A 22,064-nucleotide genomic window follows, 5' to 3' on the forward strand; every position below is an offset into this window, starting at 1 on the left:
AGTTGCCTCAACATTCAGGCTTTTCTTAATACATTTCCCTCTATTTACTGACATTTTAATCAAAGCATAAATGCTGAGATACATAGGTAGCAGTCTCATTCTGTGAAATTAGCTGTTAACTAGTTCATTATGATACTTTTCTCAGAGACAAAGGGTACTAAACATACAAGAGTCTGTAGTAATTCAATTGTTGGCATTTGTAAGGGTTAGATTACTTATATCTAGATCTATATCTATACTCTGAAAATCACCATGAGGTGCATGGCAAAGTGCACATCCCATTTACCAGTTATTAGGGTTTCTTCCTGTTCTGTTCACATATCGATTGCACGAAAAATGATTGTTTGAATGAGTCTATGTGTGCAGTAATTATTCTAATCTTGCTCTCATGGTCCCTATTGTGAGAATATGTAGGGGGCTGTGGTATATTTCTAGAGCAATCATTTAAAGCTGGTTTTTAAAATTTTGTTAATAGACCTTCTCAGGATATTTTATGTCAATCTTCAAGAGTCTGGCAGTTCAGTTTCTTCAGTATCTTTGTGACACTCTCGCATGGACTAAACAAATCTGTGAACATTTGTGCTGCCCTCCTGTTAGTCCTATTTGGTATGGGTCGCACACATTTTAATATTCTAGAACTGGTTGAACTAGTAATCTGTAAGCAATCACTTTTGTAGACTACAAACCATAATCTACAAATTGCTTTACCCACGGCCGAACCTATGTGATCATTGCATACCATATCCCTACAAAGTGTTACACCCAAGCATTTGGATGAGTTGGCTGATTCTAACAGTGACACATTGATAGTATAGCCACGGGATGCTAGCTTTTTTTGTTCTGCGATGTGCAAAATTCTACACTTCTGAACATTTAGAGCAAGTTGCCAATCTCTTTACCACATTGAAATCTTATCAAGACTTGACTGAATATTTATGCAGCTTCTTTCAGGTAGCACCTCATTATAGATAACTGCATCCTCTGCAATAAGCCTGATTTTACTAATAATACTGTCTGCTAGTTTGTTAATACACAATATGAACAGCAAGGTCCCAACACACTTTCCTGGGGCTCACCTGAAGTTACTTCTACATCTGGTGATGACTCTCCATCCATGATGAAATGCTGTGTCCTGCCTATCGAAAAGTCCTCAACCCAGTCAAAAATTTCACTTGATACCCTGTATGATCATATTTTTGACAATAAATAAAGGTGCAGTACTCAGTCAAATTAGTTCTGCCAGATATAAAAGTGTTACAAAATCAGCCATGTCTACTACCATATCTAAATGAGGTAATGACACAGTTGCCACCAATGCCTTTATATAACATTATCATATGTCATTAATAATGCTGTGTTTTAGGTTGTAGATGATGAGGTGTTATATTTATGATAATGAAATAGTACCAAAGTTGAATCATGTTGAGAATAGCACATCACAGTCTTTTCCTAGCAAAATTTTCATAAAAATACATAGTTAAACAGTACTCTGGAAACTGGCTAAATGGATGAAATATGACTAGTATGGTGATCATACCCATACAATATTGAGTCAGGCTGAACCCTAAACATTCCTCAGCAACAGGAACACAGTAAAGATTACCCATAAAATGCTACATGGAATTTGTTAACTTGACTGATGAAGGGAGGTCAAATATCCAATTTTTCATGCCCCAGAAGTTCAATTTCACACGTTTCTCTGTCAGTTACGTCATTCATGATTATCTTCATATACAATCCACAGCTAAGGGTCAGTTTTACAAAGTCAATAAATCAATCTCTTTATTCACTCATTAACAATAGACATTGTATGAATGTAATCAATTCATAGCCAGGACTAGTTACAATAAAACTTCTTGTATTTAAATTATTTACAAACTTACAAACAAATAGATTCATCTTCCTTCGATATACACAAAGAATTTTACTTTTTCATATTCAACTATTCTTCAGTCTTATAGAAGTCATGTGTTTTTGAAATTGTTTTAGTTCTACTCTGAATTTATGGAATTCTTTAATTTTGTTTATTGTAGCATCAATTCACTAAAAAGTATTTTCAGTGGATAATGTACATTTTTCTTCTAAAGGCACTTTTTGTGGGTGTCTGTGAAAAATCATCTGTTTGATTTGTAGTTATGAACATGACTGTTCAAAGATGAAAATTCCTGGTAGTTTTCAGGAAGTACACACATTCATGAACATATAAGCCAACAAGTGCCATTATTTTAAAGGCATTAAATATTTCTCTGTATGGTTCTGTATGGGGAATTACTTTCATTACCCTGACAGCTCTTTTTTTAAGTTTGAAAGTTTGTTTTGCCATACCTACATTTCTCCCAGATCACGCCATATCTACAAAAGCTGTCCATATAAGCCTAATATGCACACACCATTATTCATTGTTATAACAGTCCCAAAGTGTTGTTAGCAGATAACAGCATTTCCTCAGTTTTTTATTTGAAACTTCTGGATGCTTTTCCGTCTCAAGTGCTCATCCATCTGTATACCCACAAATTTTAATGTATGGAGCTTGTGCAATAGCACAGTTCCCTAACTCAGCTCTCATACTGCTTCTAACTTTATTTCTAAAATTCATCCAATCCATTTTTTCCCTTAATTGTAACTAGAGGCCATATTATATGCATTTTCATGTTGCATATACATATTTGGTTCCTTTTCACCAGTTATTCTATATTTTAACTAAAAACTAGTGACGATGGATATTTTCACTCTATGTTTACAATATTTTAAAAATTTTGGCAGGTGGTCTCTAGCTCAATCTAGTTTTGATGTCTCACACATTGACTGCAACCTCAAACTGCATGCAGTCGCTAACTGAGAGGCCACTGCCCAGCAAAATCATTACAGAAGAGTAACGGAGTCAATGCTCCTGCACTCACATCCCCAGTTCATCCCCTCCACTGTCATACCGTACACGTTGGTAACAGTTAAACTAAACTACACAAGCTTTTAGTCACACACCCATTGTTTCAGCTTAGCTTTCTATTTACTTGTACACAGTTGAACATGTTTATGATGTGTAGTGTGTAATGTGTTGTGTGCCATGCAGCCTGAAAAAAGAAACATCGTTTCATGGATAGCTGACCATCCTGTAACATTTACTTATGACAGAATTGATTTATATTGTCGAGTCTGCGAGAAAAACATTTTGTGCAAAAAGAACTTTCAAATAGACCAGCATGTCAAGACAAACCTTTGTATCATAAGAATACAGAAGAGAGGGCCACATGAACAACTTCTGACAACAGCAAGTTGCAGTAGCAGGGATTTGTCCAAAAGTAACCAAAAAGTCAGTATAACATGGATCCATGTGAAGCATTCATTGCAAGCAATATTACTCTTCATAAACCTACAAATTCTATCCTCAAAGACTTCCTGCACAAATATTGCTTAAATCAAAATATACCAGATGAATCGCGTAAAAATTATATACCGACAATTTACATAAATGTTCTGGAAGAAATGTGCAATGAACTGCATTAGTCTGGATTTCAGCTGAAAATATTACAGACACTTTTGGCCATTACACTGCAAATTAGTTGTTGTTAATTTAAGAGAAGAGCCTTTTTCTTCCTATTTAGCAGCCTGCAAAGAATTTGAAAAAGTAAATCAATCTATGATCGCCAGATTTGTGAATGCGGGTACTAGAAAAATATTTCCAGAATCTTCTGCAGATGAACGGGTGTTTGTGTGTATTTCAGATGTTGCTCCCTATATGATAAAAGCAGGATCCACTGCCTTGCTGAAGAAGTATGTTCCACATTTGTGAATGTAAAGACCTACAATGAAAAACTACTAAATGTGCCTTTACCTCCCGAACCAGTGGTAACTCGTTGGGGTACATGGGTCAAAGCTATGTTGTTTTACAATGAACATTTCAAGGGCATTATAGGGGTAGCAAATGACTTTGATAGTGCAGAGCCTTTGTCAGTTTGCCAGTGCAAGGAAGCATTTAATGCTTGCTGTGATTAGCACTCATTTTTCCCATATACCTGTAAGTATTAAACAGCTTGAAACTCAAGGTTGGTGTTGAATGAATCTATTCAGTTAATAAATAAAATTATTACAGTGAACTCCTCACTGCTGGAGGTATTCCCAAGAAAACCTAACGATAAGTTTGAAAACATTTTAAACAATGACCCAGGCTTTGAATCCTTGTGCCAAATTGATGGTTTTATTAAAGGCACAGGTGAACTTTTATCAGAAACAATTAAGTGCCAACATAGCATCCAAATTCAAATACTGCCCAGTTACCTCAGTTGTTGTATAACGGTCCTTTTCAACTTATAAAAATGTTTTGAGTGATTGAAGACACAATCTTGCTACCAAATATTTGCAACAGTACTGGGTCATTTATGTTTAAAATAGTAGAAAAATGCAAAATACACTATAAATGATGCTTTGGTCCAATAGCATTAATTAAATGTTAATGCTGTTCAAAAACATTCATGATTGTTTGTTGTTTTTTAAATAAAATATTGCAAATTTTTTGAGCATGCCCCTCTGTGTGCGATATATTTTGAAGTTGGTCATGTACATACTAACTGTTTCACTGTGATTCAGTTGCATAACATCCACTTGTTACCAACAACAAAGAAGGAACAATTCTTGAAGCATGGTATGCATTTCCATTTTGCAAATTTTTAGAAAATAATCCCAGAAAGGCCCCCATCCTAATGTCTACCAAAAGTATTCACAAAATGTTATCAGTGTTTGAAATGTAACAATTTTTCGCATGGCTGGTGCTCTTCCTCATAATTCACGTGCACAGGTTTGACTTTGAGATATAATGCACATAGTAACTACCATGTTTTTTTATTACTTTATCTTGCATATTTTGACACTTTTCATGCATTTTTAAGCATTTTTCATGCATATTTGTATGCATATTTTAAGGTTTTTATGATCCATATAATCCTGTCTCTATTTATGACCAATGTGTTATTCCTAAAATGTGTGTGTGTGTGTGTGTTTTGAGGTTTTCGGGCGCTAAACAGCGTGGTCATCAGCGCCCAAACGCATAGAGACAGGAACACATGCGGAGAAGGGACGAAGACGGACAGCGAACAAGGAGAACGGCTAAAAGACACAGACCTGAGGCAGTTACAAACCCTCACATACAGAGGCAAAACAAGAGGAGAAGAAACGCACTAAAAAAGGAAAGGAAACACAAGGAAAAGAGAACAGAAATCGAAGTGAAACAAGTAGATAATCGTGACTGGCGGACCTCTTACCTAAAGCCTGGGTGAACCAGTCACCCAGCAGCACATTAAAATCCTCTCCCTAAAATCCGAGGCAACAAATTGGACAGGACACAAAACCGTAAGACCTTAACCACAGTCGTTGCGTCGTCTTGCAAAATAGAGGGCAAATCCGGTGGCAAGGAAACCACCGCCCTCTGGTCAGAGAATAAAGGACAGTCAAGTAAAATGTGGCGCACAGTTATCAGGTCGCCACAAACACTACAGATTGGGGGGTCCTCCTGCCGGAGTAAAAAACCGTGCGTTAAGGGACTGTGCCCGATGCGGAGGCGGGTGAGGAGAACCTCATCCCGCCTGCATGACTGGTAGGATGTACGCCATGGCCGCGTGGTGGCCTTGACCAGACGCAGCTTATTTTCACCGACTGCCAGCCACTCCTCTTCCCATTGACGCATAACACGAGAACGCAAAAGGGAGGTAACAGCATGGAGGGGGACGGCACATTCAACAACGTGAGGGAGGGAACATGCATCTTTGGCAGCCACATCCGCCAGTTCGTTTCCCCTAATACCCACGTGCCCCGGCACCCAGCAGAAAGAAACCTCCTTCCCCTGCCGTTGCAGGTGGAGTAGGGCATCATGGATGTTCTGGACGACCGTATCCGCTGGGTACAAGTGTTGCATGGTCTGAAGGGCACTCAGAGAGTCAGAACAGATGAGAAACTTAAGACTGGGAACACATCTCATCTGCTCCAATGCCCGCAAGATCGCAAACAATTCGGCATCAAAGATGGTAAACGCTGCAGGAAGCCGTAATTTGATGACTCGATCAGGGAAAACCACAGCACAACCTACAGAGTCCCCCTGTTTAGAGCCATCCGTAAATACTGGTACATGGTCAGGATGCTGGTTTAAAATATCGTAAAATAAGGAGGTAAAAACAAACGCAGGATTGCAGCTCCTCCGGTACTCTGACAAGTCTAAAAGGACGCTGGGCCTCTGGAGCAACCAGGGAGGCAGGCGGGTAAAACCCTGGAGTTGGGGTGCCACACGCTCCACACCAAGGGACTCAAGCAAATGCTTGGCACGAATCCCAAATGGTCTCGTTGCCCTTGGACGACTGGAAAAGAGACGTTCCATAGGGGGTCGGGCAACAGTAGGGTATGAAGGGGAGGTAGGACAGGCAAGGAATTGACACACCCGTCACACCATGAGGAGTTTCCACCGGATGGCGAGCGGCGGTTCCCCTGCCTCAGCACACAGGCTGGGGATGGGACTGGTACGGAAGGCACCAGTGGCCAGCCTGATACCCTCATGGTGTACTGCGTCAAGAATCTTCAGATACGAAGGCCTCGCTGACCCATACACAGTGCATCCATAGTCAAGACGCGACCGGACGAAAGCCCTATAAAACTGCAGCAGACGCGCCCGATCTGCTCCCCAGGACCGATGGCTCAAACACTTCAAAATATTCAGCGCCTTCAGGGCCCGCACCTTGAGGTCTTTAAGGTGCGGCAACCACGACAACTTGGAATCAAAAGTGAGGCCCAGGAACCTCACAGTGTCTCTAAAAGGAAGAATGGTGCCCCTCAGACGCAATTCAGGGGAGGTAAAAGCACGTCGAGAACGATTAAAATGAACACACACACATTTGTCTGCAGAAAAGGTAAAACCCGTCTTCACAGTCCATGCCTCTAATCGATTTATCGTAAGCTGCAGCTGGTGACTAGCAGTGACAAGACTGGAGGAAGAACAGAAAACAGCAAAATCGTCCACAAACAAGGAGCACTGGGCAGGACTCCGGATTGTGGACGTGATACTGTTAATGGCGACGGCAAAGAGGGTGACACTTAAAACGCTTCCCTGAGGAACACCATTCTCCTGCACGTACAAATCAGATAGCACATTACCAACCCGATATCGATAGACGCGGCGGGAAAGAAAGGACCGAATGAAGATGGGGAGATGGCCACGAAAGCCCCACTGATGGAGTTGATTGAGGATAAGGCGGCGCCAAGTAGTGTCATACGCCTTATTAATGTCAAAGAATACACCTAGACAATGCTGGTTACGTAAGAAGGCCTGCTGGATGACCGCCTCAAGCAGGGTCAAGTTGTCTATAGTTGAACGACATCTCCGAAAGCCACACTGAGAGTGGCTAAGGAGCTGCCTGGTCTCGAGCAGCCAAACCAGGCGACGGTTGACCATGCGTTCCAATGTCTTCCCGACACAGCTCGTCAAAGCAATACTCCGATAACTACTGGGATGCATTCGGTCCTTTCCCGGTTTGAGGAGGGGAACCAAAATCGCCTCCCTCCACGAGTCAGGGAACGTGCCGGATGACCATATCATATTAAAACAATTCAGGAGTACTTCCTTGGATGGCAGCAACAAGTGCTGCAGCATGCTGTACAGGATTTGATCAGCACCTGGCGCAGTATCATGAGCCACAGACAGCGCCGAATCCAGTTCCCACATTGTGAAGGGGCAGTTGTAGGGTTCAGAATTTGGAGACCGGAAGTCCAAGTGATCCCTCTCGATAGCAGTGCGGTAGCGGCAGAAATCTGGATCACAGTTCATAGTGGCAGTAGATTCGGCAAAATACGTGGCCAGTGTCTGGGCAATGTCTCTCGGCGCCGTGAGTAGACTACCCTGATGCAGCAATGCCGTGACAGGTAGTTGGCTGCGTTTCCCGGAGATCCTCCTGATGGCTTCCCACACTTTTGTAGAACTAGTAGAGCGGGAGATGGAGTTCAAGAACGATTGCCATGACCGTCGTTTGCTCTCTTTAATCACTCGCCGCGCCTTGGCCCTTGCCACCCGAAAGGCCGCAAGATTGTCAGCTGAGGGATGGCACTTGAAGCGGCGCAGAGCTGCACGGCGGGCTCGGATGGCTGAGCGGCACTCAGTGGTCCACCAAGGGACAAGGCGCCTCTTGGGATGACTTGAGGACCGTGGGATCGACAATTCAGCAGCATGGGAGATCACGGCTGTAACATGGTCGACCCATTCGTGGACGCTGGCACGGTGTTCCAAAACAGCTAAATCGCTGAAAAGTGTCCAGTCAGCTCTGCAGAGGTTCCACTGGGTGGCACTGGTAATGCTACAGTCTCATCCAGGAGGCGAATCCAAAGGGGGAAGTGGTCACTAGAATGGAGGTCAACGGCAACCTCCCACAGAGCAGAATCCGCAAGTGCTGGAGAGCAAAAGGAAAGGTCAATAGCTGACGACGACCCAGAAGCAGTACAGAAATGAGTGGGAGCACCAGAGTTGAGGATGCACAGTTCTTCGGATACCATGAGGCTTTCCAGAATGCGACCCCTGGGGCAAGTAGTCGTAGAGCCCCATAAGACATTATGAGCATTGAAGTCCCCCAGAAGGAGAAATGGGCGGGGGAGTTGGGTAATAAGGTCTGTGAGAGCCTCAGAGTCTATGGCGTCCTGAGGCGGTAAGTAAACGGAACAGATTGTGAGCCTCTGCCCCACAAGAAGGTCAACTGCAACTGCTTGCAAGTCCGTAACGAGAGGGAGCTCAGATGAGTGGTGCATGTCATGGACAAAAACCGCAACACCACCCTTTGCCCTTTGCCCCATCAGATCATCTTTTCGATACACGGTATAGCCCCGTAAAGAAGGAGCATCAGTGGCCCGGAAATGTGTCTCTTGGAGACATAAGCACAAGGGGCGCTCTCGTACAAGGAGTTGTAATTCGGCCACATGCGTCCTGAACCCATTCAGGTTCCACTGTAAGATGGGAGCCAGTGATCAGGGTGGCTGAACTTTCACCCTGCCTCTGTGTTTTGGAGGAGAGCCCGTACTGGCCGGAGATTTATTCCTGGGGCGAGAAGATCGCCCCCGGTCGACATCAATGTCCATCAGCTCCGATGGCGACCCAAGGGAGATGTCAGATAGTACGATGGCATCATCATCGGACTGACCGTGACTAGTCTCCTCAGGTGGCAAAACCGTCACCTTTGGTGTCTTCGTCTTGGGGGGCTTAGAATGCAGAACCTTGTCAACAGTTGGAGCTTTACTCGCCTGGGCAGAAGGTGCCATATGGGGAGGTGCAGGAAGTACCCCAATGTCAGCAACCACGGCCTTGTCCGATGTTGTGGGGAGAGCTGCAGGTTGCAAAACAACCGCAGCAGCACAAGTGCACTGGCAAATGCAGGTATTAGTGCTGACACTAGCAACCTCCGTTTGTGTAGCAACAGTGGCCAACTGTACCGGTTTCTGCAGAGTGGAAGCGAAAGATGTTGTAAACACAGGAGGCTGCATGGCCTTAAAGAGCTTCTTGGCCTCACCATAGGGGATGCGCTTAGATGTTTTGATCTCCTGTATCTTCCGTTCCTCGAGATAGATGGGGCAGACCCGGCTCCAGACAGGGTGACTCCCAGAGCAATTCACGCACTTCACAGGCGATGAACAATCGGCTCCTTCATGGGCAGGCTGACCACATTTACCACAAGTGGCTATCCCATTGCACCCCAACGTAGTATGCCCAAAGCGCTGACATTTAAAACAGCGCATTGGGTTGGGGAAATATGGCCGTACTGGCAAACGTAAGAAACCCACTTTAACATGCTCTGGGAGTCTCGGGCGATTGAACGTGAGAATAAACGAGTCGGATTTGACTAGGTCCCCATCGACTCGTTTCATAATATGCTGCACGTCGACAATACCTTCGTCAGCCCACTCAGATTTCAACTCGTCCTTGGGGATATGCACCAAGTCCCTACAAGTCACAACACCCTTACTATAGTTCAAAGTGGAGTGGAGCTCGATCTCGATAGCGTACTCTCCGAGACAGGTTGCTTTCCTAAGAGAAGTGACTTGACGGGAACTAGAAGTTTCAGCTAACAGAGTCCCATTGCGCAGACGCTTCACAGATTTCAGTGTTCCTGCAATTCCCTCAAGACCCTTGTGGATGTAAAGGGGAGAAACTCTCTCAAAGCTACCTTCCTTCCGTTTGACAATCAAAAACACATTCTGGATATCAGCATGTGCTCTGTTACGACAGTCTGATAAATCTCTAGTAACACCAGGCGCTGGAGGACTCGCAGCACGAAGTCGCTTTTTCGATTGGGTGTGTTTTCCTACCAGTGGCCCACCCAATCCACTGGTAGGGGGAAACGTAGAGGTCGAAGGGTCCATTGTGGTCCCACGAGCAGCTAGGGAACTAAAGGTCCGCTCAGACAGAGCCCCGCGTGCCTGAGTAAGCCTTATACAACTGGGGTGCGGCAGGTGCCCCAGAGGTTGCCCGCTTGCGACTGTTCCACCCCAACAGCCATGCATCTTATAGGCGCGCAGCACACCATAAGATTGAGGGGTTTTTATAGAGGTTTACCTTCCTCGCAATCCAGGCGGTCAAGCCAAGATTACCATTCCCCGCAGCATACAACATTCCACCGCTGCGCCATGCGGTGGTCGCTGAAGCATGTCCGGGGTTTACGGTGACAGGAGACTGGCGGCGCTGACCAGTCCCCAGCTCAGGACCCCGGGGTCGCCAAGCCCGTACTCAGCAAATGAATGCTGAGCCCCTGGGGGGTATTCCTAAAATATTTTCCTGCCTCATTTATTGTCTTAGAGACATTCTACTGTAGATGACCATCAGTGTTTCCTTTTATAAAAATGCTAGTGTCATTAGCAAACATCACTAGTTGCTGCCATCAAGTGCTGAGGCACTTCATATATAATATTTTTGGAATCTGACAGATATTCCTTGATATATTTGTATTTTCTGTTGTCTTTCAGAGAGATCAATTAGAACCATTCAAAGGCCAACCGCAAACTCTATAACAATCTAGCTTCACAAACAGTAAGTCATGGCTGACTAGACTAAATGCTTTGGATAAATTTAAGAGCATCCCACAGTTTAATTCATTCATATCCAAGGCATTTAGCACTATTTCCTTGAACTGAAGGACTACTGTTCCTATTTATCTGTTTCTCCTAAACCCATTTTGAGCATTAGTCAATATTTTATTTTTATTTGTAAAACCAGCTAGCCTTTCATACACTACTCTTTTGATTACTTTAGAAAAATCTGTCCTCTCACTCACACTACTTAACGCAAGACAGGCAGTTAAAAACGGCATGAAAACCCCTTATTTGTATCTGAATGAAAAATAATTTTTATGCTGCATGTGTCCATCTGTCACATGCATAAGAATCACAGTGAAGCAGTTATGTTCTACGATACCACTGATCAGCAAAACACAATAACCTGTGGCCAGTGCCAAGAAAATTTGCCACAATGATTTAGGCCATTCCAGCAGATATTCTCTCAGTTTAATAGTGCTTCCCTGGTGTCTCCACTTAACAATAACATTGCCAACCATGGACTTTGGCACATGTAGCTTTGTACATGGACTTTGGCACATGTAGCTTTGTAATATCTTTCTAATGGAATTCTCAAATTTGTAGGCCTCCACAATTGGTCCCTATCTGAACTCACACTATTCTCTCCACTGACTTACGTTGATAGAAAAGAGATATATATATATATCCCTCTTTTTTATATATATATATATATATATATATATATATATATATATATATATATATAAAAAAAAAAGAGGGAAACATTCCATGTGGGAAAAATATATACCAAATGAAAGTGCTGGCAGGTCGATAGACACACATACAAACACAAACATACACACAAAATTCAAGCTTTCGCAACAAACGGTTGCTTCATCAGGAAAGAGGGAAGGAGGGGGAAATACGAAAGAATGTGGGTTTTAAGGGAGAGGGTAAGGAGTCATTCCAATCCCGAGAGCGGAAAGACTTACCTTAGGGGGAAAAAAGGACACGTATACACTCGCACACACACACATATCCATCCGCACATACACAGTCACAAGCAGACATTTGTAAACTCTTTGCATTCGATAATGCTTTAACTGATTGTGGATATGGAGATGTGTTTAAATCTTGCATTGATATAGGTATCTCAGATCATTGTGCATTGTTCATTTAGCTGCCACAGCCAGACAGAAACATTTTAAGTGTGAAAATGCATATGAGAATGAACTTCAGCAAAGGAAACTTGTTAATATTTAGTAATAAGCTAAAAGAGAGAAAACAGCCTTTTGATCATTGTACCTTAAGTAACGAAAACCTTGTAAAATTAATAAATAGAATTCTAGATGTCTTTAAGGGGGGTAGGATGTGAAACGGGATGATTTTGAGCAGGAGAGACACCATAGGACATTTTAATTTCCACTGTCTATACATTTAAAAATAAATTCATAAAACTTTGTCAGAATGACCAGAAAGGATTCAGGATTTACACTTATAGTGGTGGACGTTCAAAAATATAAGAAAATAATTTTGTATTTCACCTTTTTTTCACTTACCATTGGCTACATTTATTGCTATAGGTACACTTTTCTTCATAAGTAAGGGAGATTCTTCGACAAATTTTGCACAGCATACAAACCATACTTACAGGTGTATGAAACTCTAGAATTTTCCAAATCTATAAAACTGTGGTAAAAATTGAGACAATTAACTATAAAATTTGAGTTTCTTCTAAACATGAAGTTTAAAATATAACAGCACATTCATTTTTTCATAAATTAAATAATTTCTAGAGCTTCATACACCTGTAAGTATGGTTTGTATGCTGTGCAAAATTCATCGAAGAATCTCTCTTACTTATGAAGAAACATGTACCTATAGCAACAAACGCAGCCAATAGAAGTGAAAAAATGATGAACTTTCACATGTAAAAAAAAATATTTTGTTATGTTTTTAATCTTCCACTGGTATGATTGTGAATCCAGAATCCTTCCTGGTCATGCTGACAAAGCTTTATGAATTTATTCATAAAAGAATAGACAGTGGGAATTAAAATGTCCTGTGGTGTCTCTCCTGCTCCAAGACGGCCCGTTTGACGTCCTACCCCACTTAATGAACGATTTGCACTTAGAACCAGAGACAATAAAGTAACATAGTGGATCACCCAAGAAATAAAAATTTCCAGTGTAAGGAAGAGGTAGCTGCACAGAGAATTAAAATATAATAGAAATAGTGATTTCATTGAACGTCTTAGACTTTATAAAATCATATTTTACAGAACTGTCAAACCAGGAAAACTATTGGCAAATAACTGGATCTTTTTAAATCATAAAAATAAGATAAAGACTATATGGTCAGTCATTAAATCTGAATTAGATGTTAAAGTTTGTAACCAAGGAATTTCAGAAATTAACATTGAAAGAAACATTACCGAAAGGATAAGTCAGGTACCAGTGTTCTATGTATTCTTTATAAATGTAGCAAAATCAATAAAATTAATCTTATAGGCCTTGATGAAATCCACGAATACCTTCCAAAATTTAAGTTTCCATGAAGGATGTAGAAAATGCAATCGAAGCATTAAAAAATGAAAGCTCTGCAGGTTGGGGTGCAATATTTACTAAAGTTATTAAAACGGTACACAAGGTAATTGCAAACCCATCAGGTCAGGTAATAAATCAACATTTTGAAGAGGGCTGTGTCCCAGAAGTACTGAAATATGGTAGAGTTAAACCACTTTTCAAAACAGGATGAAGAGAGGTCACAGGAAATTATCATCCTATCTCAATTCTCCCAGTCCTGTCTAAAATATTTGAAAAATCCAAAACTTCATTGCAAAATATTCTATTATCCTGCGCAATCAACCTGGTTATCAACAAGAGAAAAACACCATACATGCAGTAAACAGTTTTTTGAGAAAATAAGCAAATCATTAGTGTTCTAACTCTGAACACAATAGAAGACAATGTTATAAGAAACCAACTATTCATTAAGTCTTGGTGCAACATGATAAGCACAATACAGTTTACAGAACATACACAAGACTGCAGGCCAGAACTGGTACATGGCTATATAAGCATCATTTGCCCACCAGGGGCCACCTGCTAGTGGCTGCAGGCAATGGATCAAGGTTGGTGACCACTGATGGGGGCATATAGCAGTCAAATGGCATACTACTGAAATGAGCACATGTGCCAACAAGCATTGGTAGTGGTGGCAGAGGTGCAGTAATTTGTGGGTTTCTACACCCCTACTTCCTTGAGGGGAACAGCAGCCAGATGCCATCTCCTCCACATCACGCTGATAGTTGATACATGTATATTGTGTAAGGTGGTTGTCCTGGACATGAACAGTTCCCAGTCTACACGAACCAGTGATTAGGGATGGAAGTGGTGCGATCATAGACACGCTTAACTATTGCCCCCTCCAGGTGAGCAGATGGAGGAACTGGGATCCCATAGGCAGTGGCCAAGTTGATGTCAGATCCTTCTGTAGGTGCTGTGAGCTAGAGGACCATAGTGTACCAAAGTAATATAGGCAGCACCAGCAGGTGAGCAGCAGGCAATTTCGTCAGTGTACTGGAGCCTGTATCACTGTAGGCTGCACGTGTGGGTGTGCTGATGGAGTCCTGGTGTCCCCTCCCATGAGAGGTGTATGTATCGAACTTAGGACCTAGAAATGATGAAGAGGCTTCATCCCACCGTAGCTCTCAACAGGCCACAGCAATCCACCCACCTCACTGCCACCCCACAATGAACCCAGGGTAGGAATGTCTCATATCAGACGAGTGTAACCCCAATGTTTGCATGGTAGAGTAATTATGGTGTATGCATACGTGGAGACAGTGTTCACACAGAAATCACCGACATATTATAACTGAGATGGAATAAGGGAAACCAGCCTCCATTCACTGAGGCAGATGGAAAATGGCCTTAAAAACCATCCACAGGCTGGCTGGCGCACTGGACCTCACCACTAATCTGGTGGGCTGGGGACTGGCACGCCTTCCCACTCGGGGAGCAGTGTGTGAGACCAGGTGGCTAGCCGGGTGGGCATGAGAGAAGGTACCACAGGGGCTTCGAGAGGCTGAGCTGTGTCATCTGCATGGGGTTGGTCCATGGCAGGGCAGCCAGAAATGATGTACAGGGGGGGGGGGGGGGGCAGGGCCTAGGCAGTCTGCTGCCCACAGTGAACTGCAAGAGATGCCATTGTGGTGATCCACAGGGAGGCATTTGTGCCCACCTGAGGGTGCAGCAGATTATAGAGGCATGCCACAAGGAGCCCGTCAGTACACGCCATGAACACACAGTGTCTGCACTGGCTGTGGATGGTGCCTGGACTCCAAAACAGGTGTCATCCAAACCCTCAGGTTCAGACTGGATTTCTGGGTGCAAACTGCAGTTATGTTGGTGTTGCTGCAGGATACGTAGTTGTCAGCAGGAGATGGTGCAGCGTCCATGGCAGCTGGACATGAAAGAGTTCAGCTGGCTTCTTGTCCCTGATTGGAGTCATTCCGTAAGAACTGAGAAAGAACATGGCTTCCTCTGCCAGAAATTCCATGACAGATTATCACATCTGAATTTTGGATGTTTGTACAAAATGTTATGCCTCACCATCGGATTGTGGATGAAACAGAGTCACTGTGATATGGCAGATGTCAGTGTGTGATCAAAAATTGTCAAAGGGTTGAAGCAAAGATTGAGGACCATTGGCCAAAACCACTGTACAATGTAGGCTTCCAACAGAAAAAAAATTGACATTGCCTTGGCTGTTGCATCTGCTGTGATGGACATTAGGAAACTTGGAAAAGGCACCAACAACCAATTACCAAAAAGTGACTAGAAATGGTCGAGCAAAGTTGATATGTATTCTTTCCCAATGTAGCACGGGGGCTGGTCCAGGGGAAGAAAACAGTGTGTGGTGCTGTCTGTTGATTTGACTATTTGTGGCAGGCCATGACTGCGCGCTCCACTTCGCAATCAATGCCATGTCAGAACATGTACCAATGTACCAGTTGTTTAGTGTAGGAGGCTCCCCCATGACCTTGATGTAACAGGTTGAGAACCTCCATCACAACATTGTTGCAGTCACAACATGGAGAGTACCCCCTTCTGTCTGCAAGAGAATGACACAATCTAACAGGGAAGGCATAGAAGTTCTGCAATGATCATCTGCAAGCCCAGCTCAGCAGATGGTCAGGCCACCTGTGTCGTACAATGTGTACTACTTGTTTAAACTCTGGATCTGCAGTTCTGTGTTTGCCATCCTGGAGCTGTTAATGATGTAGCTATCAATAGTCAGTCTTGCTTTTGTATCAACAAAAGAATTGGTGCCTGGTGAATTTTACAAGTAATTCATCAGCTCGAGGCAGAGTACATATGTCAATAACAGAATAAGCATTTACAGTAACTTTAAAAGTTTCCACAATGTCAGAGATGACAGGACGGTGGTTTTACAATATCTAATTGCATAGTCCACTAACTCACTAAAATTGGTCGAATGAAGCCTACTGACATCAACTAATCCAATTTGCACTTGATTTGTTTGTGTAAGGCTGAGCTTAAGGCTGAAGCACGATATGCACTGTGAAGTTGTTTGCACACCCTAATCCATCAGAAAACAAATCCAAAAATTCAGAACAAAATGAGTCCAGGTTACGATAAGGAACTTGATTTCATTGAGATACACAGTGCAAGCAGCAGAAAATTCAAAAAAGGATCATTAACAACCAAAAATGTGATATGATAAACTATCGATTTTTAAGCCTTAGCAACACTAAATTGACCAAGAACAGGAATATGCTGTTTATCGCAGCGTACCAGATGGTGTTCGGCAGGAGCTAACATTGGGAAGCCCAGCTGTGCATATGTTTAGCGGTTGAGGAGTGAATGTCCATGTCCATTTGTTCTGAGGAAGGCCGAGAATGACAAATTGATGCAATTGGCCTTGCTTGTGACACTTCTGGCATGACACCCACCACTTGGGGCATGCAGCTCTCTCATGTTGCATGAAACAAGAGGGGCATGATGGAACTGCCACATAGTGCCCTTGTTGTTGCCTACTGGATTTGTCCATTGCAGCTAGGTTTACTGGTTTGAACAGCATGGACTTCTTCTTCACTCGCAGAGTCTGTTGTTGTGCACTGGTGTGGTTAACTATCAATGACAGCAGTGTCGCCCCATACTTTGATTTGATGGCCCACAGCGTGGGAGACTTCAAAGGATCGAACAGTGTTTAAAACCACTTTCAAGGACAGATCCTTACACTAAAGGGCTCTTTGGTGAATTACCTTACGGGGTGCTAGGTGGATATTGCATCTCTAGCCATGGAGTCTGCATAGGATTCATATGGGCCTTCAGTAATAAAGTGACACTTATGGCTCAAACCCTGCAGCTTTGCAGCCCTAGCCCAGTAAGGCAGCAGTGACATGGGTGCACTTGAGATGGTGGAGCCTGAAGATTCAATGTAGTCATGAGTTTTTCGAAGGTGGCTGTAGTAAGTTGCTGTAATAGAAGTACTGCATTGATGGATAAGTGACATGGAAAAAACTGTTGCTGAAGTTGAGCACGCAACAATCCTACCCTTATCATCACTTGTGTACTAACTCTGAATACAATAAAACACATGGTCATAAGAAACCAACTATTTTTTGAGTCACAGCATGACAGCATGAGTACAATCCAGTTTGAGAACATAGAAAAGACTGCTGTTTGGGCTCATACATGGCTATATAAGAAGAATTTATCCCCCCTCCTCCCCCAAAAGGGTCCACTTGCTATCAGTTGTTGGTGATGGAGGCCCCAGATGAAGGTCAGCAGCCTCAGATGTGCCCCAGAGCAGCCAAATTGCACGCCACTCAAATGAGCACACATATCAACATACACTGCGGTAGCAGTTGTGGGTGTGCAGTAATGTGTCAGCCAAGAGCAAGCAATAACGTGGCAGAATCTTCTGTGATCTCACAAAGATGTTTGATTCTGTAAACCATGCATTGTTTATTTACAAACTTGAAATGTACAGCATTAAGGGCGGTACCCTACAGTGGCTTAAACTTTACTTAGCAATAAGAAAGCAAAGAATCAGCATTTCTTTAAATGAGCAAATTATTATTGTGACTGGGAAATATCATCTTAGGATGTACCACAAGGTTCCATTCTAGGCCCAGTCCTGTTTCTCTTCTATGTCAGATCTACCACAAATTGCCATCTAACCAGCTTCAAGGAATGAGCAAGCTTCTGACCTCCACATTCTGTGACGAGATGTGGATATCCACCACCTTATCACCCACTCATGGTTTCACCATCCTTCAATCACTTCCCGTAGATTCTCACAATGGTACAGACAGCTGATCTGCTTTGCTGTTTCCAAGATGTTTCCAGGCCATACAGTCTGCCCTTTGTCACCACTCTGCTGTTTCCAAGATGCTCATTCAAAGTCAGCAGGTCATACAGTCTGCCCCCTGTCGAAATCACATATATCAGTGTGTTTCCCCATTTATGGCCCATATGATCACCGCAATGATTCTTCACCTGTCTGTGCTCTGCTCATATTCTTTCCTTACCTTGTCACATGCCTGCTTTGCCACCAGGCAGCACCCACCAGTGGTCATAACGTTTTCACTCATCGGCATATGCAGCTAATAAGATTACTGATAAATATTTGCATAAGTGGTCAAAACAATATGTTATGGGATATTAGGATATGCAAAACAATGTATTATGGGATATCAGGATATCCACTCTGAAAAATATAGGAGCAGGCACAATTTGCCATATTGGGAAACATTCCGCGCGGGAAAAATATATTTAAAAACAAAGATGATGTGACTTACCATACGAAAGCGCTGGCAGGTCGATAGAAATACAAACAGACATTTGTGTGTATGTATGTGTCTGTTTGTGTTTCTATCAACCTGCCAGTGCTTTCGTATATATATATATATATATATATATATATATATAAAAACAAAGATGATATGACTTACCATATGAAAGTGCTGGCAGGTCTGTCTGTCTGGTATGTCTGCTTGTGTCTGTATATGTGTGGATGGATAAGTGTGTGTGTGCGAGTGTATACCCGTCCTTTTTCCCCCTAAGGTAAGTCTTTCCGCTCCCGGGATTGGAATGACTCTTTACCCTCTCCCTTAAAACCCAAACCCTTTCGTCTTTCCCTCTCCTTCCCTCTTTCCTGACGAGGCAACCATTGGTTGCAAAAGCTAGAATTTTGTGTGTATGTTTGTGTTTGTTTGTGTGTCTATCGACGTGCCAGTGCTTTTGTTTGGTAAGTCACACCATTTTTGTTTTATATAGAGGGAAACATTCCACATGGGAAAAATATATCTAAAAACAAAGAAGATGTGACCTACCAAACGAAAGCACTGGCAGGTTGATAGACACACAAACAAACAAAAACATACACACAAAATTCTAGCTTTTGCAACCCACGGCTGCTTCATCAGGAAAGAGGGAAGGAGAGGGAAAGACGAAAGGATGTGGGTTTTAAGGGAGAGGGTAAGGAGTCATTCCAATCCCGGGAGCGGAAAGACTTACCTTAGGGGGAAAAAAGGATGGGTATACACTCGCATACACTCGCATATCCATCCACACATACACAGACACAAGCAGACATTTGTAAAGGCACAGAGTTTGGGCAGAGATGTCAGTCGAGGTGGAAGTTCGTAGGCAAAGATGTTGTTGAATGACAGGTGAGGTATGAGCGGCGGCAACTTGAAATTAGTGGAGGTTGAGGCCTGGCGGGTAACGAGAAGAGAGGATATACTGAAGGGCAAGTTCCCATCTCCGGAGTTCTGACAGGTTGGTGTTAGTGGGAAGTATCCAGATAACCCGGACGGTGTAACACAGTGCCAAGATGTGCTGGCCGTGCACCAAGGCATGTTTAGCCACAGGGTGATCCTCATTACCAACAAACACTGTCTGCCTGTATCCATTCATGCGAATGGACAGTTTGTTGCTGGTCATTCCCACATAGAATGCTTCACAGTGTAGGCAGGTCAGTTGGTAAGTCACGTGGGTGCTTTCATACGTGGCTCTGCCTTTGATCGTGTACACCTTCCGGGTTACAGGACTGGAGTAGGTGGTGGTGGGAGGGTGCATGGGACAGGTTTTACACCGGGGGCGGTTACAAGGGTAGGAGCAAGAGGGTAGGGAAGGTGGTTTGGGGATTTCATAGGGATGAACTAAGAGGTTACGAAGGTAAGGTGGACGGCGGAAAGACACTCTTGGTGGAGTGGGGAGGATTTCATGAAGGATGGATCTCATTTCAGGGCAGGATTTGAGGAAGTCATATCCCTGCTGGAGAGCCACATTCAGAGTCTGATCCAGTCCCGGAAAGTATCCTGTCACAAGTGGGGCACTTTTGGGGTTCTTCTGTGGGAGGTTCTGGGTTTGAGGGGATGAGGAAGTGGCTCTGGTTATTTGCTCCTGTACCAGGTCGAGAAGGTAGTTGCGGGATGCGAAAGCTGTTTTCAGGTTGTTGGTGTAATGGTTCAGGGCTTCCGGACTGGAGCAGATTCATTTGCCACGAAGACCTAGGCTGTAGGGAAGGGACCGTTTGATGTGGAATGGGTGGCAGCTGTCATAATGGAGGTACTGTTGTTTGTTGGTGGGTTTGATGTGGACGGACGTGTGAAGCTGGCCATTGGACAGGTGGAGGTCAGCGTCAAGGAAAGTGGCATGGGATTTGGAGTAGGACCAGGTGAATCTGATGGAATCAAAGGAGTTGAGGTTGGAGAGGAAATTCTGGAGTTCTTCTTCACTGTGAGTCCAGATCATGACGATGTCATCAATAAATCTGTACCAAACTTTGGGTTGGCAGGCTTGGGTAACCAAGAAGGCTTCCTCTAAGTGACCCATAAATAGGTTGGCGTATGAGGGGGCCATCCTGGTACCCATGGCTGTTCCCTTTAGTTGTTGGTATGTCTGGCCTTCGAAAGTGAAGAAGTTGTGGGTCAGGATGAAGTTGGCTAAGGTAATGAGGAAAGAGGTTTTAGGTAGGGTGGCAGGTGATCAGCATGAAAGGAAGTGCTCCATAGCAGCGAGGCCCTGGCCGTGTGGAATATTTGTGTATAAGGAAGTGGCATAAATGGTTACAAGGATGGTTTCTGGGGGTAACAGAATGGGTAAGGATTCCAGGCGTTCGAGAAAGTGGTTGGTGTCTTTGATGAAGGATGGGAGACTGCATGTAATGGGTTGAAGGTGTTGATCTACGTAGGCAGAGATACGTTCTGTGGGGGCTTGGTAACCAGCTACAATGGGGCGGCCGGGATGATTGGATTTGTGAATTTTAGGAAGAAGGTAGAAGGTAGGGTTGCAGGGTGTCGGTGGGGTCAGGAGGTTGATGGAGACAGGTGAAAGGTTTTGTAGGGGGCCTAAGGTTCTGAGGATTCCTTGAAGCTCCGCCTGGACATCAGGAATGGGATTACCTTGGCAAACTTTGTAAGTAGTGTTGTCTGAAAGCTGACGCAGTCCCTCAGCCACATACTCCCGACGATCAAGTACCACGGTCGTGGAACCCTTGTCCGCCGGAAGAATGACGATGGAGCGGTCAGCCTTCAGATCACGGATAGCCTGGGCTTCAGCAGTGGTGATGTTGGGAGTAGGATTAAGGGTTTTTAAGAAGGACTGAGAGGCAAGGCTGGAAGTCAGAAATTCCTGGAAGGTTTCGAGAGGGTGATTTTGAGGAAGAGGAGATGGGCCCTGCTGTGACGGAGGACGGAACTGTTACAGGCAGGGTTCAATTTGGATAGTGTCTTGGGGAGTTGGATCATTAGGAGTAGGATTAGGATCATTTTTCTTCGTGGCAAAGTGATATTTCTAGCAGAGAGTATGAGTCTAGGACAGTAAATCTTTGACGAGGGCTGTTTGGTTGAATCTGGGAGTGGGGCTGAAGGTGAGGCCTTTGGATAGGACAGAGGTTTCGGATTGGGAGGGAGGTTTGGAGGAAAGGTTAACTACTGAATTAGGGTGTTGTGGTTCCAGATTGTGTTGATTCGAATTTTGAGGTTTTGGGGGGAGTGGAGC

The sequence above is a fragment of the Schistocerca americana genome, chromosome 8 (genome assembly GCF_021461395.2).
Source record: "Schistocerca americana isolate TAMUIC-IGC-003095 chromosome 8, iqSchAmer2.1, whole genome shotgun sequence".
NCBI lineage: Eukaryota > Metazoa > Arthropoda > Insecta > Orthoptera > Acrididae > Schistocerca > Schistocerca americana.